The sequence below is a fragment of the Camelus dromedarius genome, chromosome 5 (assembly GCF_036321535.1).
Source record: "Camelus dromedarius isolate mCamDro1 chromosome 5, mCamDro1.pat, whole genome shotgun sequence".
NCBI lineage: Eukaryota > Metazoa > Chordata > Mammalia > Artiodactyla > Camelidae > Camelus > Camelus dromedarius.
This window is the reverse complement of record NC_087440.1, coordinates 52,745,674-52,767,229: the sequence shown is the minus strand read 5'-3', so window position 1 is coordinate 52,767,229 and position 21,556 is coordinate 52,745,674. Positions and strand designations below refer to the sequence as shown.

The 21,556-nt window shown below is 39.8% G+C and overlaps 1 protein-coding gene and 1 pseudogene across 1 annotated transcript in view; one reads left to right on the top strand and one right to left on the bottom strand.

Moving 5' to 3' along the window:
• Window positions 1-21,556, top strand: part of NID2 (nidogen 2) — a 128,158-nt gene that overhangs the window by 13,726 nt on the left and 92,876 nt on the right. The gene's annotated exons all lie outside the window — the stretch shown is intronic.
• LOC116153655 (U6 spliceosomal RNA) lies at window positions 17,346-17,488 on the bottom strand (annotated as a pseudogene).

The following is a 21,556-nucleotide window of genomic DNA, read 5'->3' as shown; positions in this document are numbered from 1 at the left end:
GGGTCCTCTTTAGTGTTTCTAAATAAAGTCTTTTTTTTTTAAAAAACATTAAGTTATTAAAGTCATTTTCAAACACACAAAAAATAAAGAGGAAAGTATGGTGAACCCACATAGCTTTATTATTTCTACTTTTTTCCCTACAGTGTATTAAAGCAAATCCCAAATATCATATCATTTCAGCTGTAAAAACTTCAGAATATATGACTAGCCATCCTTAAGAGGCTCCCACTGGCCAAAGATGGGGCAATTTGAACATGAAACAGAATGAGAACACATCAGATAACTAAAAATTCATGAGTTTATAATGATTTAAAAAATAGCTCCCTGGTCATCTTTGAAGGTCACTAGGGCACCAAATCATTACTCAAAAATGATTGAAAAGGGAAATATCAAGGATTTTATCCTACCTTTCCTTTTTGTACTGTATTTCAGGGTAACCAAATTGTTGATGGGGAAAAATTCTTCATAAAATAATTCAACCAGTGAATGCAGAAGGAATGATGGAATTATAAAATCAATATTTTGCAACCTCTGACAAAATAGTGGCCCTAGGCAACAATTATCAATGTTTGCTAAAACAACTAGGTTAAAAGTCAACGAAGAACTTCATAATGGAAATACTAGACACCTGAATCCACGGGTCAATCTTTGTATCATTAAAAGTAAAGCAACTGGACTATATAATGACGTCCTACAACAGGAAAAGCACACTGCCACTTAGGAAGTATTCTAGCCTAAAAATGTCAAACTGGAGTCTTATCAAGCCAGTAGGTTTAGCTATCAGGTTAGAGAAAACAAGAGGAAAAAAGAATACCTTAAACAAAACCACCAAGATGCAATAAGTCAAATCCTGAATGAGAGATTCTATAAGCCAAATGAGCTAGTTTCTTCAAAACAAAAAATGATGGCATAAAAAATAGAGGGATGGATTTTTAGAGAATAAAAGATATTTTTAAAAATACAATGACCAAATCCAAGGTATGAACCTTGTTTGGATCCTGATTGGAATGAACTTATTATAAAATACATCTGAGATAAGCAGGGAAGTTTGAAGATAGAGTTAGTACTCAATTTTATAAAGGAATTATTTTAAGCTGTATATTTATCAAAATGGCATGATCTCCATTTTTTAAACCTCTTAACAGTAAAAGATAGATGCATATCCAAGTATTTCCGATGAGTTAATATGGTGTCTGAGATTTGCTTTAAAATACCCTAGGAAAAGAAAAAAAAAAAGGTTGGGGGGGGAGAAGAAAAGATTTTTTTTAATTTATCAAGTTAATTTTTTATTATGGATATTGTTATAGCAGAATATAAAAATTAAATGATAAAAGTTTCTTCTAAGAGTACAATTTAACTTCATCTTTAAAAATTTCATCTATTTTTTTAAAAACTACATACTCAGGTAAAAAAAGGCTCTAAACTTATGATTTCAGAATTAAACTCTAGAAATAAATGCTATGGCCATCTAAAAGTTTATATTGGCAAATTGCATACATTTTCAAATTATAATGCAATATTTGTACACAGAAGAACTATATATACACTTCACTTACATTGCTGATATATAATAGTTACCCAAACTGTCTTGAGAAATGAGGCTTAGTACAGATTCAAACTAAGTAGAAGAGCAGTCTCAATTACAACATTTCTTTCACAACTAATAAGAGATAATCTAAATATTTGCTGAATATAAAAATAAAGTCCCATGCTTCATGGTGTGTTCTGGGAATTCCAGTATATTTTAGATGAGAGATGTTGACCATGAAGGAGTTCACTGCTGTGCTCACTGGTAAAGCTGGAGGAACTCTGGTCCAGAGGAGGGCCTTGCCCTCCATCCACTGGCCTCAGTGCCGCTCAGGTGGAGATCTGACTCAGTGAGTGAGTGCAGCCTGGCAGTTTGGGAGGCCTGAGTGGAGGGGAGGGAACAGCACAGCTTTAATATGAGGGCCCACTCCTGGGAAAGGGGCCATCAGGACTTGGTGCTTGGTCCCCTGGCTGGTGTGTAAAAGCCCCTTGTGATGTGCTGATTCTCATGACCTCTTCCAGGAACTTGAGTGCTTTCAGCATCTCCGCCATCTCTTCTTGTATAGACTGCAGGGATCTCTCTTCAGTTCTTGGACGAGAAAATTGATGTCCTTCCTTGAGCTCAGGTTGACCGTCGTCAACTTTCTGTAAGTGTCAGCGAGGCTGGGTGTACTTACTGGCTCCTTCTCTAGCCTGGCACTCTTTAAAGTTGCCTCCATCTTGGCATACTCCTGTTTAGCCATACAAAGCTGGTCGATGAGGTGACATTTCTCATCAATCTGTGCAGCCAGTGTTTTTGCCAGGTGCTTTTCATGTCTTCCATTAAGCTGACTTCTAACAGACCAAATAAGTCTGAAAATAATTAAGACACCCAGCAATAAGCTGAGGACAGGCAGACTCAACACTGTCTCCCAGTGGAGGCTCTGGAACATGAGCTGAGAACACAGGCCATTGGGCAGCAGCAAAACCAAGACCGCACAGCTTCCTAAGGATCAGCCCAAAGCCAAGCTCCACAGAGGACAGCAGCCCTTCCATGGCACTGAGCCACCACAGGGCTCTGCCCAGTTACTGTGGATCCACCAGCTACAACAGGCCCCAGGGGACGCCACAACATTCTGCCTGGAACCCAACCAGCAACTGACATCCTGGATAGGTCAGTTATCTGGCCAGTGTCGGTGGAGGTGGGGGTTGTCAGAGGAGAGGGTTGTAACTAAAATGTCATTTTCTCCATTATTGTCTAATGGTAACTTTTTCTTACCTCTTTCTTTTTGTGTAATAAATATAGTGAATAAAAATAATAGTGAAATGTGTCAATGTAGAGTTTATGATTTCACAAATCTTTCAAATTCCTAACCCTCGACAGTATAGGAAAAGTCAGTGTATGAACCATATGTTTGAATCACATCCATTAACACAGAATATATACCCTCTGTCACATTTCAGCTGAAATACACACTCTCACGACATGCATCCCTCAGTTTGAACTTGATAAAAATGAAAAAAATCACAATGTGTACTTGTCTGTCTTTTTTGCTCTAAGTAATTTTTTTAGAGCTACATGTTTTTGTTGGAATATGCCACTCATTCTGTTTGTAGGGCTCAATAATTTGAGCTTGTAAGATTATATCACAAAATATTAATCCATTCTCTTAATAATGGACATTTGAGTTAGTTCAAGTGTGGGTTATTATTAATAAATATTTTTGTATATATAAGCACGCATCATTGTTCTAAATATCTGTTTTCATTTACCTTGTGAGACAAATTCCTGGGAGCAGCTGTGTTGGGTAGATATTGCTAAACACTCCTTCATTTTGAGAGAGATTTATTGAGGTATAATTTACATGCCATAAATTTACTCATTTAAATACAAAATTCTTTGGTTTTTGTGTGTGTAAATGTACAGAGTTGTGTCTCCCTCACAATCCCATTTTAGAACAGTTCTATCACAGGAAAAAAAAGATTTCTCAATCCACACTTCATTGGCTTCTTTTGACACAGTCTCTCTTTCTCTTTGAAATGCTTCCATGATATAGATTCCAGTTCAATACACTCTACCATTTTTATAATTGTTTTTGTTGTTGGTTTCTGTTTTTTTTATGAACTCACTGGCCTTTCCTTCTGTAACTCCACTGACGGTTTCTACTCTTTTTTCCAAACGCTTTAGCATTAGTTTGTCTCAGGAATTAGTTCTTTTTCTTTTTCTTTTTTTCTCTTTCATAATTTACATTAGTGTTCACTCTCAATGTTGTACATTCTATGGGTTTTGACAAACACATAATGACATGTAACCCCTATAGTATCATACAGATAATCTCATTGCCCTAAAGATCCCTTGTGCTCCATTTATTCATCCCTCCCTCCCTCCCTCTCCCCAAACCCCTGGAAACCATGATCTTTTTATTGTTTCTGTAGCTTTGCCTTTTCCAGAATGTCATTTGGTTGGAGTCATACAGTTTGTAGCCTTTTCAGACTGGCTTCTTTCATTTGGTAATACATCTTTTAACTTTCTTATATGTCTTTCATGGCTTGCTAGATTTTTTTTTTTTTTTACTGCACATATATCTTTTAATTTACATATATGTACTGTTCATTGTTTCTAAGAATGTTTCGAGATTTAGCTTTTTAAACTTACATAGTTGTCAAAGCCAACCCCATAATAAGAATTAACTCAAAAAGATACATACACCCTGCTCTTAACAGCAACATTATTTGTAATTGCCAAGATATGGAAGCATCCTAAGTGCACATCAATAGTTGAATAGATAATGGAAATTATACACACACACACATAATGGAATACAAATCACCCATAAAAAAGAAGGCTATTTTGCCATTTGTGGCCCTTAATTCACTTTTTTTTTTCACTTCAAAAAACAGAATTTTATAACTGGCAGAGACATTTCCATTACATCAAAAACAACAAAATATCTAGAAATAAACTTAACCAAGGAGGTTACCTATACTCTGAAAACCGAAATGACACAAAGAAATAGAAGGATTTCTTGTGCTCTTGGATTAGAAGAATCAGCACTTATCAAAATGGCCAAACTACCCAAAGCAATCCACAGAGCCAAGGCAACCCCCATCAAAATACTAGAGATGTTCCTCAGACGTTCCTCACAGAACTAGAACAAACAATTCCACAATTTGTAAGGAATCACAAAAGACCCCAAACAGCCAAAATAATATTTTGTAGCTCTCTCTTTTTTTTTCTCTCTCTCTCTTTATTCTTTTTGTTCTCTTTTCTTATGGTTTGTTGACTAGAGAAGTTTCTTTAACATTTGTTGTAATGTTGGTTTGGTGGTGCTGAAATCTTTTAGCTTTCATTTATCTATGAAGCTTCTGATTTCTCCATCAAGTCTGAATGAGAGCCTTGCTGGATTGAGTTTTCTTGGTTGTAAGTTTCCCCCTTTCATCACTTTAAATATATCACGCCCCTCCCTTCTGGCCTGTAGAGTTTCTGCTGAAAAATCAGCTGATAACCTTATGGCAGTTCCCTTGTATGTTATTTGTTGCTTTTCTCTTGCTAATTTTAATATTTTCTCCTTATCCTTAATTGTTGTCAATTTGATGACTATGTGCCTTGGTGTGTTCCTCTTTGGGTTGATCCTGTGTGGTACTCTCTGCGCTTCCAGGACTTGGGTGACTGTTTCCTTTCCCAAATTGGGGAAGTTTTCAGTTATTCTCTCTCCCAAAATTTTCTCAGGTCCTATCTCTCTCTCTTCTCTTTCTGGGACCCATATAATGTCGAGAATATGAGCGCTTCATGTTATCCCAGAGTTCTCTTAAACTATCCTCATTCCTTTTTATTCTTTTTTCTGTTCTGAAGTAGTGATTTCCACTAATCTGTCTTTTAGCTCATTGATCCGTTCTTCTGCCTCATTGAGTCTATTCTTGGTTCCTTCTAGTGTGTTTTTCAGTTCAGTGATTTTATTCTTCAACTGTTTGGGTATTCTTTATATTTTCCAACTCTTGAGTTCTCTAAACACCTTGGCCATCATTACTTTAAACTCTTTCTCAGATAAGTTACCTATCTCCTCATCACTTACTTCTTCTTCTGGGATTTTATCTTGTGCCTTGGCCTGGGGGGTATTCCTTTTCCCCGCCTCATATTGTCTGTCTCTCTATGTGTTTGTGAATTCCTTCCAAGGACTTTGGGATTATTGTTTTCTTATTTCTAGCGTCTGCCCCTGGTGGATGAGGCTGGACTAGAGGCTTATGCGGGGTTCCTGGCAGGAGCCGGTACCTGCCCACTGCTGGGTGAAGCTTGGTCCTGGACCTCTGGTGGGTAGGGCTGTGTCTAGAGGCCTTTGTGGGTTAGGAGGTCTGCTGATGGGTGGGGCTGTGTTCCCAGACTTTATGTTGTTTGGCCCGAGGCTTCCCTACAGGCTGTTGGGTGGGGCTGGGTCTTGATGCTAAAGATCCAAGCAAGATGTCAGCCTCCAGGAAAGTTCATGTAGATGAACACTTGTGGAATGTCCGGCACCAGCTTCTATGCCCCCTGAGTGGGCCGCAGCCGTCCCCCACGTCCCCAGGAGACCCTCCAAATCCAGCAGGCAGGTCTGGCCCAGGTTCCTGTGAAATCACTGCCTCTGCCTTGGACCTGGTGCACGTGGTGCATGCTTCTGATGTGAATGGAGTCTCTGTTTCCCCCAGGCCCGTGAGGCTTCTGGAGCCAAGCCCCCTGACCTTCAAAACCAGATGTCCTGGGGTCTCCTTCTCTTCCCAATGCCGGGACCCGAGCTGGGGAGCCTGACGCGGGGCTTGGAGCTCTCACTCCTGTGGGAGGGCCTCTGCAACTTAACAAATCTTCAGCTTGTGGGTCACCCACAGGGGTGGGGGGTATGGGGCCCAATTATATCGCGAGCACGCCCCTCCTACCGTCCTGCTGTTGTTCCCTCTTTATGTTCCAGTTGCAGAAGATCGTTTTAGCTAGGTTCCAGTCTTTTTTCGATGGTTCTTTAGCATTCAGTTGTGGTTTCATTGCAGTCGCAAGGAGAGGCAAGCTCATGGTCCTACCACTCCGCCATCTTGACTGGAAATCCAAGAAGAACAGATTTTTTAAAACTGCTGATAAATTGGTGAAACTAGATAATAGGTGCACATGATTTCATTATACTATTCTTTGTACTTCTAAGTTTGAAAATTTCTATTATTAAAGATTTTAGAAAATAAAGAAAAAGATGAATTCTTGGTGAATAATTAAAATCTTAGTCATCTCTAAGTAAGCATGGTTTAAAAAACAATAGGAAAAATAATTCCTGGTAAACATAGAATAAGGGAAAAAAAGGAAACTGGACATTTCCAAAAGAATATTCAAGTGAACAAAATAAGCTAATAAAGTAACAATCTCCTCTATTTAGTTCCATTTCTCTCCACATTGGCACCACCAATTTTCTAGAACCCAATCATCTCTTCCATATGATTCTAGTAATATGCAGGCAAATCCCAACTCCTCTTTTTTTAGAACTATCTCTCTTCTGTTTGTATTCGCCATGCCACCTAAGGCAGGCCATGACAAAGTCTCCCGTGATGGATGTGATTTACAGGACTTCAGTTTGTCTTACCAGGTTATGTATTAGCTTTATTTTTCCTGAAGTGACTAAAAGAGGCACCCACATTGCGTAGGGAAGCCCTGTTCGAGTCACCGTACAAGTGGGGACATGGCTCACTCCTCCTGAGCTACGTTGGCTCTTCTCCACTGGTCAGTCCTGGCTTTGTCACTTCATCCCTGACACCAAACTGGGGTCCCACGTTTCTCCCCAGCCTCTTCCCCACCGTCTACTGACTACAGTGACCATAGGCAGAAGTGAATGTTTCAGGTTCTGAAAACTAGCCGATTTCACAGCACAGCTAACAACTAGCCTGATGCAGGATGAAAACTCTCCCTGTACAGACTTCTTCTCTTCAGAGGCAGGGGCTGGGGGACAAGTGCGCCTTGTGCTCTGCCCTCAAGGTCAGCAGATTGAATGTGGCCTTGTGTGCGTTGTGAATGTACAGTGCATGACATCATGCATATTCAGTGGGCTTTCCAACTAGCAGAGTCTCACTGCGACCACAATTTTTCTTTTTAGAAAGGCACTGCTCTTTGACTTCTAAGATTGTTTTATGGTCCTGGTGCTTTTATCTTTTTTTCTGTCTTAGCCATGATTCTTCCTCCTCCTGACTTGCTCCTTTTCCTCTCTTTGTCTCTCCTTCCCTTGTTTTTCCTCCACCCTGCCTTCCCCTGTTCTCTCCTCTCCTCCCTTTCCCTTCCTCTCCCTTCCCCTCCTCTCTCCCTCTTTGTTTCCATCTTCCATACATAAAACTGATATTGACTCTCAGTTTTATATGAATAAATGGAAACCTGCTCTGTCGCTTTCGCCAAGTTCCAATCCTGCATCTCCAGCAGACTCCCAGATGTTTATACTTGGACACCCCGTTATTAAATCCAAAATAAAACTCATCATCTCCTAAAGAGATGCTTCTTCCCATTTTCTTTCGCTTTTTAAATGACGCTTTCAGTCTCCAAGCTGCCTAGACTCTGAGCCTCATAGCCATCCTTTGTTCTTTCCTTAACTGCTCCAGTGAGCCAGGCAATGAATTCTGCTCTTTTAGTCTTTAAAATGCACCCTAGCTCATCCCTCCTCTTCATTTCTACCATGGGTCTTGGCCTTTGTTGGGCTGGATTATAATAATGGGCCCTCTATGCTCTTCCATCCTCTATTCATTTTCCCCTTGGGTCCTCTGAGTCTGCTCCCACCCCAGAGGGGTCGCACTCAAACACTGCTTGACTCAGAGCACATCTAAAACCTTGTATGATTATCTAACTGAACCTTCTCTGTGGGAACCCACATCCTCAGGATGGTGTTTGAAACTTTTCATCATTATTTCCACCTGATCTGTCCAAACTCTTCCATTCAGCATCATTTCCTCCCGCCTGTATGTACACAATTTTCATTTCCTGCCCAAACCTTTCCTTGTACTTTCATTCCCACTTAGGATGCCGCAGTCCTTCCTCTCCACCTATCTGTGACCTATCCACTCTCCTCCAAGTCCACGTAAAAACCCTCTTCCTTCGGAAAGGATTTATGGATGAAATGACTGGATGTCTGGTTTTGCTTTAAACTAATCCCATGGGCAGTGGAAAAGTGTGTGGGCAGTATAAATGAGATGGCCTGGCCGTGTGGTGATGTGTTAGGTATATGGGGGTTCATTACCCTGTTCTCTCTACTTTTGTATATGTTTGAAATCTTCCATAGTCAAAAGTTTAAAATGAAAAATGAAACAGAAGCGAGAAGCATGATTATGAAACATGATGTCCTAAACCAGCAGGAATCATCAGCCATCAGGGAGGATTCCAGCAGAATGGCAGGGTGGTCTCGGGGAGGTCTGCTGAGGAAGAGAAGGCTGGTGGCCACATAATTTCCTGTCAAATTAGACTCCACATGGGCAAGGATTTGTATTGTTCTGTTTATTGCTGTACCCAGCATATGAAATATTTCCGGCCCTCCATAGTGTTCATTGGATGAATTTACTGAATGAATACATGATCTACAGATCAAGGTAGCTCTGACAACAGCCTGCAGATCCATTCTGTAAAAGAAGAAGGAAATGGCCACACTTCTCTTGGCCTCTGATCTGTTCACAGGGTACCATGAAAGCACAGATGTAGGTGTCAAATAGCATCAGATGTCATCTATTCAAAAGATTGTCACAGTGTTCTTCCCACACTCTATGTGTGGATGAAACAGAGGACAAGGAAGCCTCTGCCCCATAGTTTTGTGTGGGGAAGGAGGTACAGACAAGAAAACACCTGGGGCAGATGGAGACATGCAGAGTGAGGCACACAGAGCCATGGTAGGATAGGAGCAGGACCATTGATTCTGGAGGTCCCGGAAGGCTTCCCAGAGCTGAAACTGAAGGATAAATAAAAAGTGGCCTTGTGAAAGGGGAAGAGAACCCTGTTTCTAGCAAAGAAAACAGCTTGGAGAAGAGAGGAACTAATGAAAGTGGTTTGCTCTGAGCAGGTCATTGAGCAAAGGGGATCAGGTGAAGTGGTTGAAAAATGTCAAGAGAGAAGACTGGACAAGAAACAAGAGCCAGTGGGGGAGGGTATGGCTCAGTAGTAGAGTGCATGCTTAGCATGCACAAGGTCCTGGGTGCAATCCCTAGTACCTCCATTAGAAAAATAAATAAATATATCAACCTAATTACCTCCCCTCCTCCCTCATTAAAATCTAAAAAACCAACCAAACAAAAAACAAAATAGGAGCCTGATTCTGTAAGGTCTCATAGAGCATTTTAAGGAATGTGAACTTGATACAAAGAGCTAAGAAAAGAGATTGACAAATCTTGGAGGAGCCAGAGTGATGCAATCAGATTTTGCATTTTAGAAAGTTCAGTCTGGCTCAAGTGCAGAGAATGGGTAGAAGGGCCGGGGAGTGGAGGCTGGAGACAGCAAAAGGAGTTACAAACCTGTTGCAATCCTTTTAGAGAGAGGTGATTGTGACCTCATCCAAGGATAGACTGGGGATGCAGACATTCTGGGTGGATGGTGAGACCCTTCTTCAAAGTAGGAAATGAAGTAGGTATCCATTCGTGTGGAACTTTCCTCACTTGAATGCAAGTTATTTGCCCCAAATAGCCTTTATTTGAGAAAACAAAGAAATGTCTTTGAAATGCTCCTACTATATAGAGTGCCTAATTTTGGAATAGATTGCAATTTGAAGAAGAAAAAACTGGTGGCCTAAGAATGAGGAAGTTGGATTCTGGTCTTTAAGTGCTGTTTTGATTATTCTGTTAACCTTGTTATATACTTATGTATATAAGTTCCTCCATTGCTTTAGTTCATTGTCTCCAATCATGGAGGTTGATTTTCTTGAATACTTCATGTTCCTTGATTGTGGGTTTAGCTTTGTGGTTGAGTTTCCCTGTTAGATTTTCTGCCGCCTCTGTTTGCATGGTCTGCCTGGGAAAGAGGCAAGAGTTGCCCTTGTGGCTTGCATCCTGGCCTGCTTTCGGGAAGGGGAAGTGCAGGGTGTGCCACCTGGCAGGGCACCTTAGTGACTGGTTTGTTAGATATTGGTACTCACCACTCCCTCCTGAGGTCAGGGCCTGCTGCCCTGTCTCTGACCTGGTGGAGCCCCATCACTGCTGCCTGGCTGCTGTTGCTATGGTATCTACTTCCTGTCTGTAGCCGGGACCTCTTTCTGCTGCACGTTTGTGCAGCCTCCAGGTGTACATCCCTCCCCCTGCAGTCTCCTCCTACCTTTCTCGGCAATCTCAGATGAGTCTAGTCTACAGATTTCCTTTTCCATCCAACCTCCTCACTCTTATTTTTCAAATTATTTATGACTAAATTCTTAATCTCATTTTTAAGCACAATTATTTCTAGAAATTTGGACGAAACTACAACTTGTGCTTGGTCTACCATTTTGAAGTGAAAGTCTCAGTTTGGCGGGTGAGGAGGGTATAACTTAGTGGTAGAGCGCATGCTTAGCATGCACAAGGTCCTGGGTTCAATCCCCAGTGCCTCCATTAACAATAAACAAATAAATAAACCTAATCCCCACCCCCACCCCCGCCACCGCCAAACACACACACACAATTTAAAAAAAAAAAGGTAAGAAAGAAAGTCTCAAATAGGACAAAACCAGCCAGGTATCTCAGAAGCCAACCCTCTGATGGCCATTGGGATGAGTGTTTATTCACCCGTCTTCTCCCAAAGTGCAGTAAGAGGAGGATGTGAACGTTTGGTGAAGAAGCAGGGACAATTAATTTTCTTAAAGCTGGCTTCTTGTTAATCTGAGTGGGGAGTTAGAAGTTTGCATCCAAAAGAATAAAAGAATATTTTTTGATCTTTGGGAAATGGGTCACTCAAAGTCAGAAACACAAGGTCAGGAAAATATCTCCACGCACTTGCCTGTCAAAGTTTGAAATTACCTAATCCCCAGGTGAGTGAATTTCAAGCCCTGTATCTGGCAGGGCTCCTCCTCTAGGCTGAGAAGCTATTTGGCTCCAGGCAGCTGGAGAATCCAATCCAGCTGAGCAGGGGGAGGCTTGCTGGAGAGCTAGCCAGGTGCACTACTTGCTCGGAGCTACACATGGGGAGAGGGGATTGCACATGGGTGAGGGACAGCCTGAGGGCTGACTCATCAGAGCAGAGAGGATTTGGAGGGCTCTGGAATTCTCATTAGGCCTTGGTGGTAAGATGAAATTTTGGCTTTGATCCTCTGGGCAGGGTCAGACCCTGTTGAGAGAGATGCCAGTCAGAGGCTACTCTATTTCACAGAGAAGGGGAAAAACTGTAAAATCCTGAACAAGGAAAGAAACCTTTTAAAGCTCTTTTTTTTTTTTTTAAGGGAAGTGTCAGTCTATACAGGTACAGTGTAAACAGGATTGAATAACTTAGTTAAGAAATCACTGCTTTGTTTCCCTTCAAGAAGCTGTATAAAAAGATTCAGGACCATGTGACCATTTTCCAAAATTTAAATGTGCGTGGCCTACACAGGTGTGGGGGTGGGGAAGCGGGTTGGGTGACGGCATGAAAGAGTTAACTATGGTGCTTAAACTTTAGAGCCCTCGCTTGCGCTTGTGGGAGTGGGAGGGGGTGCTTCTAGGGCCCTGATGGTGTGTTCACCTGGTCACATGGTTTTGTAAAATTTGCAGGAGTAAAATCAATGCCTCTTTCTATGCTGACTTCCCTCCATCACCAGCCCTTTGTATTACATGGCAGCCAAGGGTGGTTTGGGATCTGGCTAAAGAAATATTCAATTAAAGATATACACTGAGTTTGGGTTCAGTGTGACATATTTATATAGTTTGCAGGCACTCTGGGTACAGTTATTTCTGGCTGTTTGAATGTAGGAATGGCTTTCAGGAATGCTCTTTTTTAAATTTTAAATTGAAATATAACTCATATATCATAAAATTGATCCTTTTGAAGCATACCATTCAGTGATTTTAGTATATTCAGAGAGTTGTGCAACTATCACAGTGATTTAATTCTAGAACATTTTCGTCACTCCCCAAAAGAAACCCCATCAGTAGTCACTACCATTCTCTCCCTCCCTTCACCAGCTGATCCTAATCTCTAAATCCCCTCCTAATCTACTTTCTGCCTCTGAATTTGCTTATTCTGGACATTTCGTGTAAATGGAATCATACAATCTCTGTCTTTTGTGTCTGGCTTTTTTTCACTGAGCACAGGGTTTTTGAGTTTCATCCATGTTGTAGCATGAATCAGTACATTATTCCTTTTTATGCCCAAATAATACTCCATTTTGTTCATCCACTCATCAGTTAATTGACACTTGGGTTGTTTCCAGGAATGCTCTTCCTGACCAGTGGGTTAAGTCAACCAGCATGAGAGGCCAGCGGTGGTATCATGCTATGAACATGGCCCAGGGTGCCTGATGCCAGGAGTGTGAAGGTTATGGAGGAGAAACAGATTTGAAATGGAGTCAGAAACTACTGTACTAGAGGAATGACTAAATCTGTCTATTGTCTCAACAGAAGTGATACTACAAAATTGTCAGAGGCTATTAAAATATTTGCAGGCAAAAAAATCTAGAAATACGCATCATAGAGGTATGTCAGGTAGTTAATTAAAACATCATTTTTCTGGATTGGGGCATATTTTTGATAATTATCACTTTTTAAAAATGTGTGATTTGTGATTTAGTTTCTCATTTTTAATTTAAAAAACTTTGAAATCTAATTATTTTTAAATTTTTCTTTCTTTTCTTAAAGCCCTCAGAGTCATATATATAAGCTTCAAACTCCTCAAAAGCAGGACCCACCCTGCCCTAGGGCAACACGTTCAACCCACTTCCTTGCTGGACGCTTAGAGGTGGTCAGGAGCTCTCGCGAGGGGTTTCCTCCCAGGGAATTACAGCAAGCTGCTCACTTTGTGGTTTTTCTACCTTTTTATTGTCCACCCTTTTCTTTTTCATTTCAGGAGCACTTTCAGGGGAAATTAGCTTATGCAACACCTTTACTACATGTACGATTCCTTGAAGAGTTGCTGTAATTGACTGAATATTGTTCAGCAATGATTTCCCTCTCCGCTCCCCTCCCCTTTGGGGTGGAGTCTACTTCGCTATCCTTCAGCTGCTGGGTTTGGTCATGTGACTTGCTTTCGCCAATGGGATGTGGATAGAGAAGTCCACGTGACAGTTCCGAGCAGCAGCTTCAGAGGCTTAGCAGGTTGTCCCGTTAGCTCAAGCTCTGGAAGCCCGAGGTCCTTCAGTGTGGCTCCTGGAAGAAGATGTGCAGGACAGACGTGCATCCTGAAACCTACATTCAGCCTAAAGGGGAGCAATTGTCGCTGACCTGCAGACCGTGAGTGAGAAGCAGACCTTTGTTATTCTAAGCTACTGACCTGGGGGCTGTCTGAAACAGTAGAATTGCAGCAAGACCTGACTGATACAGTTGCACATTTCCAGTTTGAACAGCAGAGCTGATATCATTTATCTCTCAGGAGGCAGTTAGGCTTAGCCCCAAAGCCTAGCTAATATTTATCTCTCAGGAGGCAGCTGAGCTTAGTCCCAAAGTTCAAACTTCCAAGATCTCTGACAGTAGAGCCCAATACCTTACCTTTCCGGGTTCCCACTTCACACACTTCTGCCTTTCGAGGAAGTCATTTTCTGAGTGGAGTTTATGTCTCATTTTTCTCTCCTCCCTTCAACTATAATTTACGTACAAATTATTTCACTGTTTCCACTTTCTATCATTGTATTTTTGTCACTTCAATTAAACTCCTTCCAGGTGTAGCCCACTACGCTTCCCCAGCCCTCTAATCTGTAGCTTCAATTTGGCAACCTAATCAAAAGTCTAAACAAATTTTGGGAGTCTTTAATCAAGTAGTTTTACTTTCAGAAATTTACCTGAAAGAATAATCACACAAATATGTTAAAATGTATGTACAAGGATTAAAAATATAGCAAACAAATTTTTGTTCCTTTTTTTTTTTTTGGCTGAGTACTATATCATATATATTACATACACCACATTTTCTTTATCTATTCATCTGTTGATAGACACTTAGGTTGCTTCCATATCTTGGCCATTGTAAATAGTACTGCTATGAGCACTGGTGTGCATGTATTTCTTCAAATTAATGGGTTTTTTTCTTTTGGATGTATACTCATGAGTGTAATTGCTGGATCATATAGTAGTTCTATTTTTAATTTCTTGAGAAACCTCCATACCGTTTCCCACAGTGGCTGCAACAATTTACATTCCCACCAACAGTGTATAAGGGTTCCCTTTTCTCCACATCCTCACCAGCATTTGTTATTTACAGACTTTTTGATGATAGCCCTTCTGACAGGTGTGAGGAGCAGTTTATAGAAGTTTTGATTTGCAATTCCCTGATGATTACTGATCTTGAGCACCTTTTCTTATAGCCTGTTGGCCATCTGCATTTCCTCTTTGGAAAAAATTCTGTTCAGTTCTTCTGCCCATTTTTTAGTTGGGTTGTTTGTTTTTTGGTGTTGAATTGTATGAGTTGTTTATATATGTTGAATATTAATCCCCTATTGGTCATATCATTTGCAAATATTTTCTCCCATTCAGTAGGTTGTCTTTTCACTTTGTTGATGGTTTCCTTTGCTGTGCAAAAGCTTTTAAGTTTAGTTAGGTCTCATTTGTCTATTTTTGCTTTTATTTCCTTTGCTTTAAGAGATGGATCCAAAAAAAATCCTGCTGAAATTTATGTCAAAGAGTGTTCTGCCTATGTTTTCCTCTAGGAGTTCTATAGTATCTGGTCTTACATTTAGGTCTTTAATCCATTTCGAGTTTATTTTTGTATATGGTGTTAGAGAATGTTCTAATTTCATTCTTTCACATGCAGCTGTCCAGCTTTCCCAGCACCACTTATTGAAGAGACTGTCTTTTCTCTATTGTATATTTTTGCCTCCTTCATCATAGATTGACCATAAGTGTGTGGGTTTATTTCTGGACTTTCTATCCTGTTCCATTGGTCTATATGTCTGTTTTTTCTGCAAGTACCATACTGCTTTGATGGCTGTGGCTTTGTAGTATAGTCTGAAATCAGGGAACATGATTCCTCCAGCTCTGTTCTTCTTTCTCAAGACTGTTTTGGTTGAGGTCTTTTGTGTTTCCGTACAAATTTTAAAATTATTTGTTCCAGTTATGTGAAAAATACCATTGGTTTTTAGATAAGGATTGCATTGAATCTGTAGATTGCCTTGGATAGTATGACCATTTTAACAATATTGATTATTCTAAGACAAGAATGAAATTTTGCCATTTGCAGCAACATGGATGGACTTGGAGGGTATTATGCTAAATGAAATAAGTCAGAGAAAGACAAATACTGTATGATATTGCTTATATGTGGAATCTAAAAAATACAACAAACTAGTGAATATAACAAAAAAGAAGCAGACTCACAGATATCAAGAACAAACTAGTAATTACCAGTGGGGAGAGGGAAGCAGGGAGGGGCAGTATAGGGGGTACTGGATTAAGAGGAACAAACAATTAGGTATAAAATAAGCTACAAGGATATATTATACAACATGAGGAATATTGCCAATGTTTTATAATAGCTATAATTAGAGTATAACCTTTCAAAATTGTGAATCACTATATGGTACACCTGTAACATATAATATTGTACAGGAGCTATACTTCAGTAAAAAAATAATAATAATTTAAAATTTTTAATAAATAAAAACAAAGAAAGAAAAAAGAAACAACTTACATGCCAGCTACAGGAGATTGGTTAAATAAGATATGTCAATAGAATGGAATAGTCACAGTGTAACCATTAAAAGTGATACAGTAAAAATCTGTTTATTGACATAGAAAGAAGAGGGTTACCCAACAGAATGAACACTATAATCTCATTTTGTGAACACAAAATATATGTATATGTCTAGAAAGATATGTGCCAGTCATTTACTGAGGTTATATCTGGTTGTTAGAGTTATGGGTGTTTTTTTTTATCAATTTCATTTTGCTTATATTTTTTTGTCTTCTTTTACTAGCCATATTTTCTAATATTCTGCAAAAAACATGTTTTACTTTTGCAGTAAAAACAAATGTGTTGTTATTTTGACCCTTAGCAACTCCTTTAGATGGATTAAGAGGACCTCTTTTTCTTTTGCTTTTGGATTTTTTATTTAATTTCATAGATTCTCAGGGATTGGGAATAAAGGTTGGGGTTTAACACAAAGAAGATGACAAGGATGATGAGGGAGGTGGTTCTGTTCATAAAGAAAACAGCAAAGGTCCAGGCATGTATATATATAGAGAGAGGGCATGAAATGCAAGATTGCCAAAGTGATGAAGGCGGCACAGGTAAGATGGATATCCTCCTTCCTATAACAGTTTAAAAAAAAAAGTTAAGCAGATGCTGATGAGCTTGAGGTTTGCATTTCCTGACAGAGTCCAAAGCAACACAAGGTGGTTGCTTTCCATCCCCAAAGGCCTGGAGGTTCTTTTACTGTAGAGTGTTAGTTGGGGAGGAAGGGGCAGATCCATCTGAGAGAATTTTCAATTCATTATATTTTCCCCATGAGTCAGTAATGAGCAACCTTTCATTGCTTGAGGATCAACTTAGGAAAAATAAAATCTCTGAGAGGCTTACATGACATGTAGCAGGTCACACAGGAAGCTGGTGGTGAAGTCAGACTTTCAGCCCCACATGTATTCCACCCATGTTATTTCAATAATTTCTGAGAAGACCTATGATGGTGGCAGCAGTGGCAAAGTTAACCCAGAGTTGGAGAAACAAGCCATCCTCATTCTAGACTTCTGGCTGAGTCATGTGGCCCCACCACACAGATAGATTGTTCCTAGAGAAAATTGTGGAACACTTGATGAATTTGTGTGCCATCCCTGGGCAGGGGCAGTGCTCATCTCTGATGAATTTGTGTGCCATCCCTGGGCAGGGGCGGCGCTCATCTCTGTATCCTTCCAGTTCTAGTACGTGCTCTGCTAAAGCAAGTACAGAAGGAACTCTCATTGTCAACCACGGCTTGGGCTCTCTACTTTTTTCAGAGAAGGGGCAATTCCAGATTGTGTTCCCCTTCTGAAATAAACAATGGTAAAGAAATAAAATCTAAATAAATGGCAATGTCCTACTGTATAGCACAGGGAACTATATTCAACACTTTGTAGTGGCCTATAAAGAAAAAGAACACAAAAAGGAATATACACATATGTGTAAGTGAATCACTATGCTGTATACCAGAAACTAACAGAACATTGTAAATCAATCCTACGTCAATAAAAAAAGAAATAAAATCAATAAAATGAAAAAGATAAAATGTAGGAAGAGAGACATGATAGTGACATATGCTGAGATAAAATTGTTCAACAGTATGATCAGCTGAGAAAGATCACAGAGTAAGACTGAACAAAGGACGTTACAGCAGCAGCAGAGGATAGAGCTGGGTTTCTTCACAGCAGGTGCTTCTTACAGGCTGAGCATCCCTCCTGGAAAGGCACAGATGCTCTGACTTGACGATGAGGGAGCAGAAGAGACAATCTAGTGGGGAGCTGAAGGAGCCCATGGTGTGTCTCTCTTCCTGGCTCTGAGTTCAGTGAGGTCAGCTATAGCGGGAGCATTTACTCCACACAAATCAGCAAAAGCTATAAATCAGGGCTCTTTTCCTTAGAGAACTAGTTGTTAAACCTTGACCAGCACATCACTGCAATAAACCGTGATGCTCTTTCAGGGGAAGATCCAGGGAATAGCAAGTAGTCCTGGCAGAAGTCCACAAGCATACAAACCCTTCCCCCAACCACTTCATCTCCCTTCCCCCTGCCCACTGAGGGCCCCCACGCCTCCATGAAAATCCGCCTCCCCACTTTCTTGTCATGCCAAGCAGAAAGCTTCCCAGGGGCTCTTAGAGAAGGCCTGAAAACAGGGTACGTTCTCAAGGAGAAGCAAAAGAATGAATGAAAATATGACTCCGGCCACACACAGGGCATGCCATCTCTAAGTACAAAGTGAAACTTGAACTATCCCTCTGAACTTACAAGGAACATATAAAGGAAATCAAAAGGATTCTTAATGGCACTTGAATCTGTAGAAGAGCAAATCTAACTTCCTTTATACTTTTTCTCTAACATCTGCTACTCTGACTTGAGTAGAATTGCAGATGGTCTTTTGTAACCTTTTTAAAAATGTCTGGAGAAAGAGCTTAGCTTTCAAAATAGAATTATTAAAATAATTCAGGGTAAGATGTAAAATCTGTCACTTTTTCCCAAATCATCAACTCTTCCTGCATTGTCGTAATTTCTCATAAGCTTAGTTACTACCCCCCAACCCCGCCTCCTGGGCTGCACTTCTGTAATAAAGGAGGCTCAAGGAACATGATTCTTTCCCACTGGGATGCAGTGGGATGAAGGCAAGGGAGTGGGGAGAGAGAGAGAATGACTAGGCAGCCATGTTGAAATGACATCCTATTTTATTGTCCACTTTGCATGGTTGTCATTTTTCATGCTGGTGTCTTTAAGTCTTGCACCTATGATTCTCGGTGCTGTCTGTAACATCCCTATAAGAACAATTAAAAGTTTAATTTAATGGCTATAATATGGAAAGATAAATAAGAAAAAGAAGCTCCAGATCCTGAGAAATCTTCAAAAAAGATAAACTCTTCAGTGAAAAATAATGCTTTAATGTTTTCATTATAAAAGCATCTGTGCACATTAAAGACTACATGGAAGCAAAGCCCAAAATAGCTAATTCCACAGGATTCAGAGTTTTCATTTTCTACCATGTAGTGTTTCCGGGTGCATTTGGGTCAGACTCTCTCTAATGTCTGTTTATGTGCGCGTGCTTGCATTTGTTCATATATGGAGCAGAAGATGCAAATGTGCAGCCTTTGGGCCAAAAAACAAAAAAAAAAATATCTGGCATGGTTTATTTGGTTCGTGCAATATATTTATAATTTAAATTCAATTTTAACATGCAGAAATGAAGCCATTTCACATGAAATCCAGATTTAGAATTTTTCTTGAGAAATTGAACTGCATTCCCAAACATCCGTTGCTGAGAAGAGGCAGTCACCCTCAGAAGGGGTGTGTGCTTGCCAACTTGAAAATTGTCCCAGTGCAGTTTCTCTTACTGGTTTATGCTGCCTGTTTGGCTCCTGTAGGTATTTAAATTTGATACTCTTGATGTAAAGTTTTTTTTTTTTTTACATTATTGCACTCATTTTGTACGTTTAGCGCTTTTCTCTAAGCAGTATCTCACTTCCTTTCCATATGTGTTCTCTCTGATGGTATCAAGTATATAACAGTATGAAGAGCAAGGTTATATTATTTGTAGTATTTCCTTCCCATTTTTTTCTATGCAGAAGTCCTTTTTAATAGTGGGAATTATACTGCACATACAGTTTCATATCCAGCTTTTTTCACTTTTCCTTGTATTATAAATACTTCCATTACTCATCAAATACATGCAGCTTAGTTAACTTAGTCTTCCCCCCATGGTTACCTGTTTAGGTTTTCCTTTTTCTGTCATAATTATGTTACAATGAGTATCTTTGTCTGAAAGCTTTTTTCTATGCTGATTCTTCTGCTAGGATATATTCATAGAAATGGGCTATGCCAAAAAGGAGGGTTTAGACAACCGTCTATGATCCAGACCTCAGAGCTGAATCCTGAACTAGGTGTACCCACTGGATACAGGTTTTCGTTTTCCAGTGTGTAGTGTTTTCAGGTCCAAAGTCCTAATGAGGCTGGTGATCTGGGATGCCACTTTAAATTTTCTGCCATGGACAATTTCTTCATTTCTTTATCTTTCTCCCCTGTTCATCTTACCACCTTGAAGTTCCTCTTGAAAAAGATTTGTCCAGAGCCTACGGTCCTGAATCTGAATCATTTATTTCACTCACAGAAGCGTGTAACCAAACTAGAAACCAGGTACCACGAGCCTGGACTGTGGGACTGAATTAAAACCACCCAAGACAGGAAGGAGAGGCTGACGTGGCCACTCAGACATCCGAGCCAAGGGCAACATGGAGAGAGGCCTGTGCTCACTGCCTGGAGCTATTTACTAGTAACGTGGAGTCAAACATATTTTCATGTATTTCTTACTGTGAATACTTCATGAAGCCAAAGTTTGAAGGGAAAGGAGAAATATGAAAATCTGAAACCTCATTTGAATAAATGAATATACTTAGCTACAGCAATCTACAATCAAACTTGAAGGGAGCAGTTGTTTCTAGGTTGAATTTGAAATTTATTTCATTAAAGGTATTTCTATTAGTTTCTACCTTTGGACTTTAGGATTTGATTCTGGTGTTTTTACTGCCCAGGAAACTGAGAGGTGGAGCATGAAAGTTATAGTTGTTCCTGACTCAAAATATGTTAATGTAAGTATCGACCTTCGCATCAGGGCTAGTAAACCTTGCCAAATCCTAGCTTGCTGTGTACAGTCTGCAAGCTAAGAATATTTATTTGTCTGTGTGTTTAATATAAGCTTTTTCCATCAAAGTCTTAGTTCCCTAAGGGTAGTGAGTGCACCTTTCTTTTTCATGTGTCAATCTAAGTTCATAATAAGCACTTAACAAATTGTTCTTTAATAAGTGATGTCTATCTATATACGTAATATTTATCAATGTATAAATGACACTGTTTAGAGTAGGCTCAATTACCATGGGCATCTAAAATTTGTGAAATATTTTTATTTATATTTTAATGGCTTTTCATAAAAATATGTCATCTAGAATACATTCCCATATGTAAAATGAATAGAATATATGAGGAAGATAGTGGACTCTTTTTTTCTTTTCCCAGTTTTATTGAAATCTGACTGACATATAACATTGTATTAGTTTTAGGTGTACAGCATGATGATTTGATATGTGTGTATATTGTGAAATGATCACCACAATGAGTTTAGCTAAATGTCCATCACCTCACGTAGTTAACAAAAAATTTGTTTTCTTCAGATGAGAACTTTGAAGATCTACTCTCTTAGCTCCTTTAAAATATGATAGAGTATTGTTAACTTTAGTCTCCATGCTGTACTTCACATCTCAGAATTTATTCATCTTAT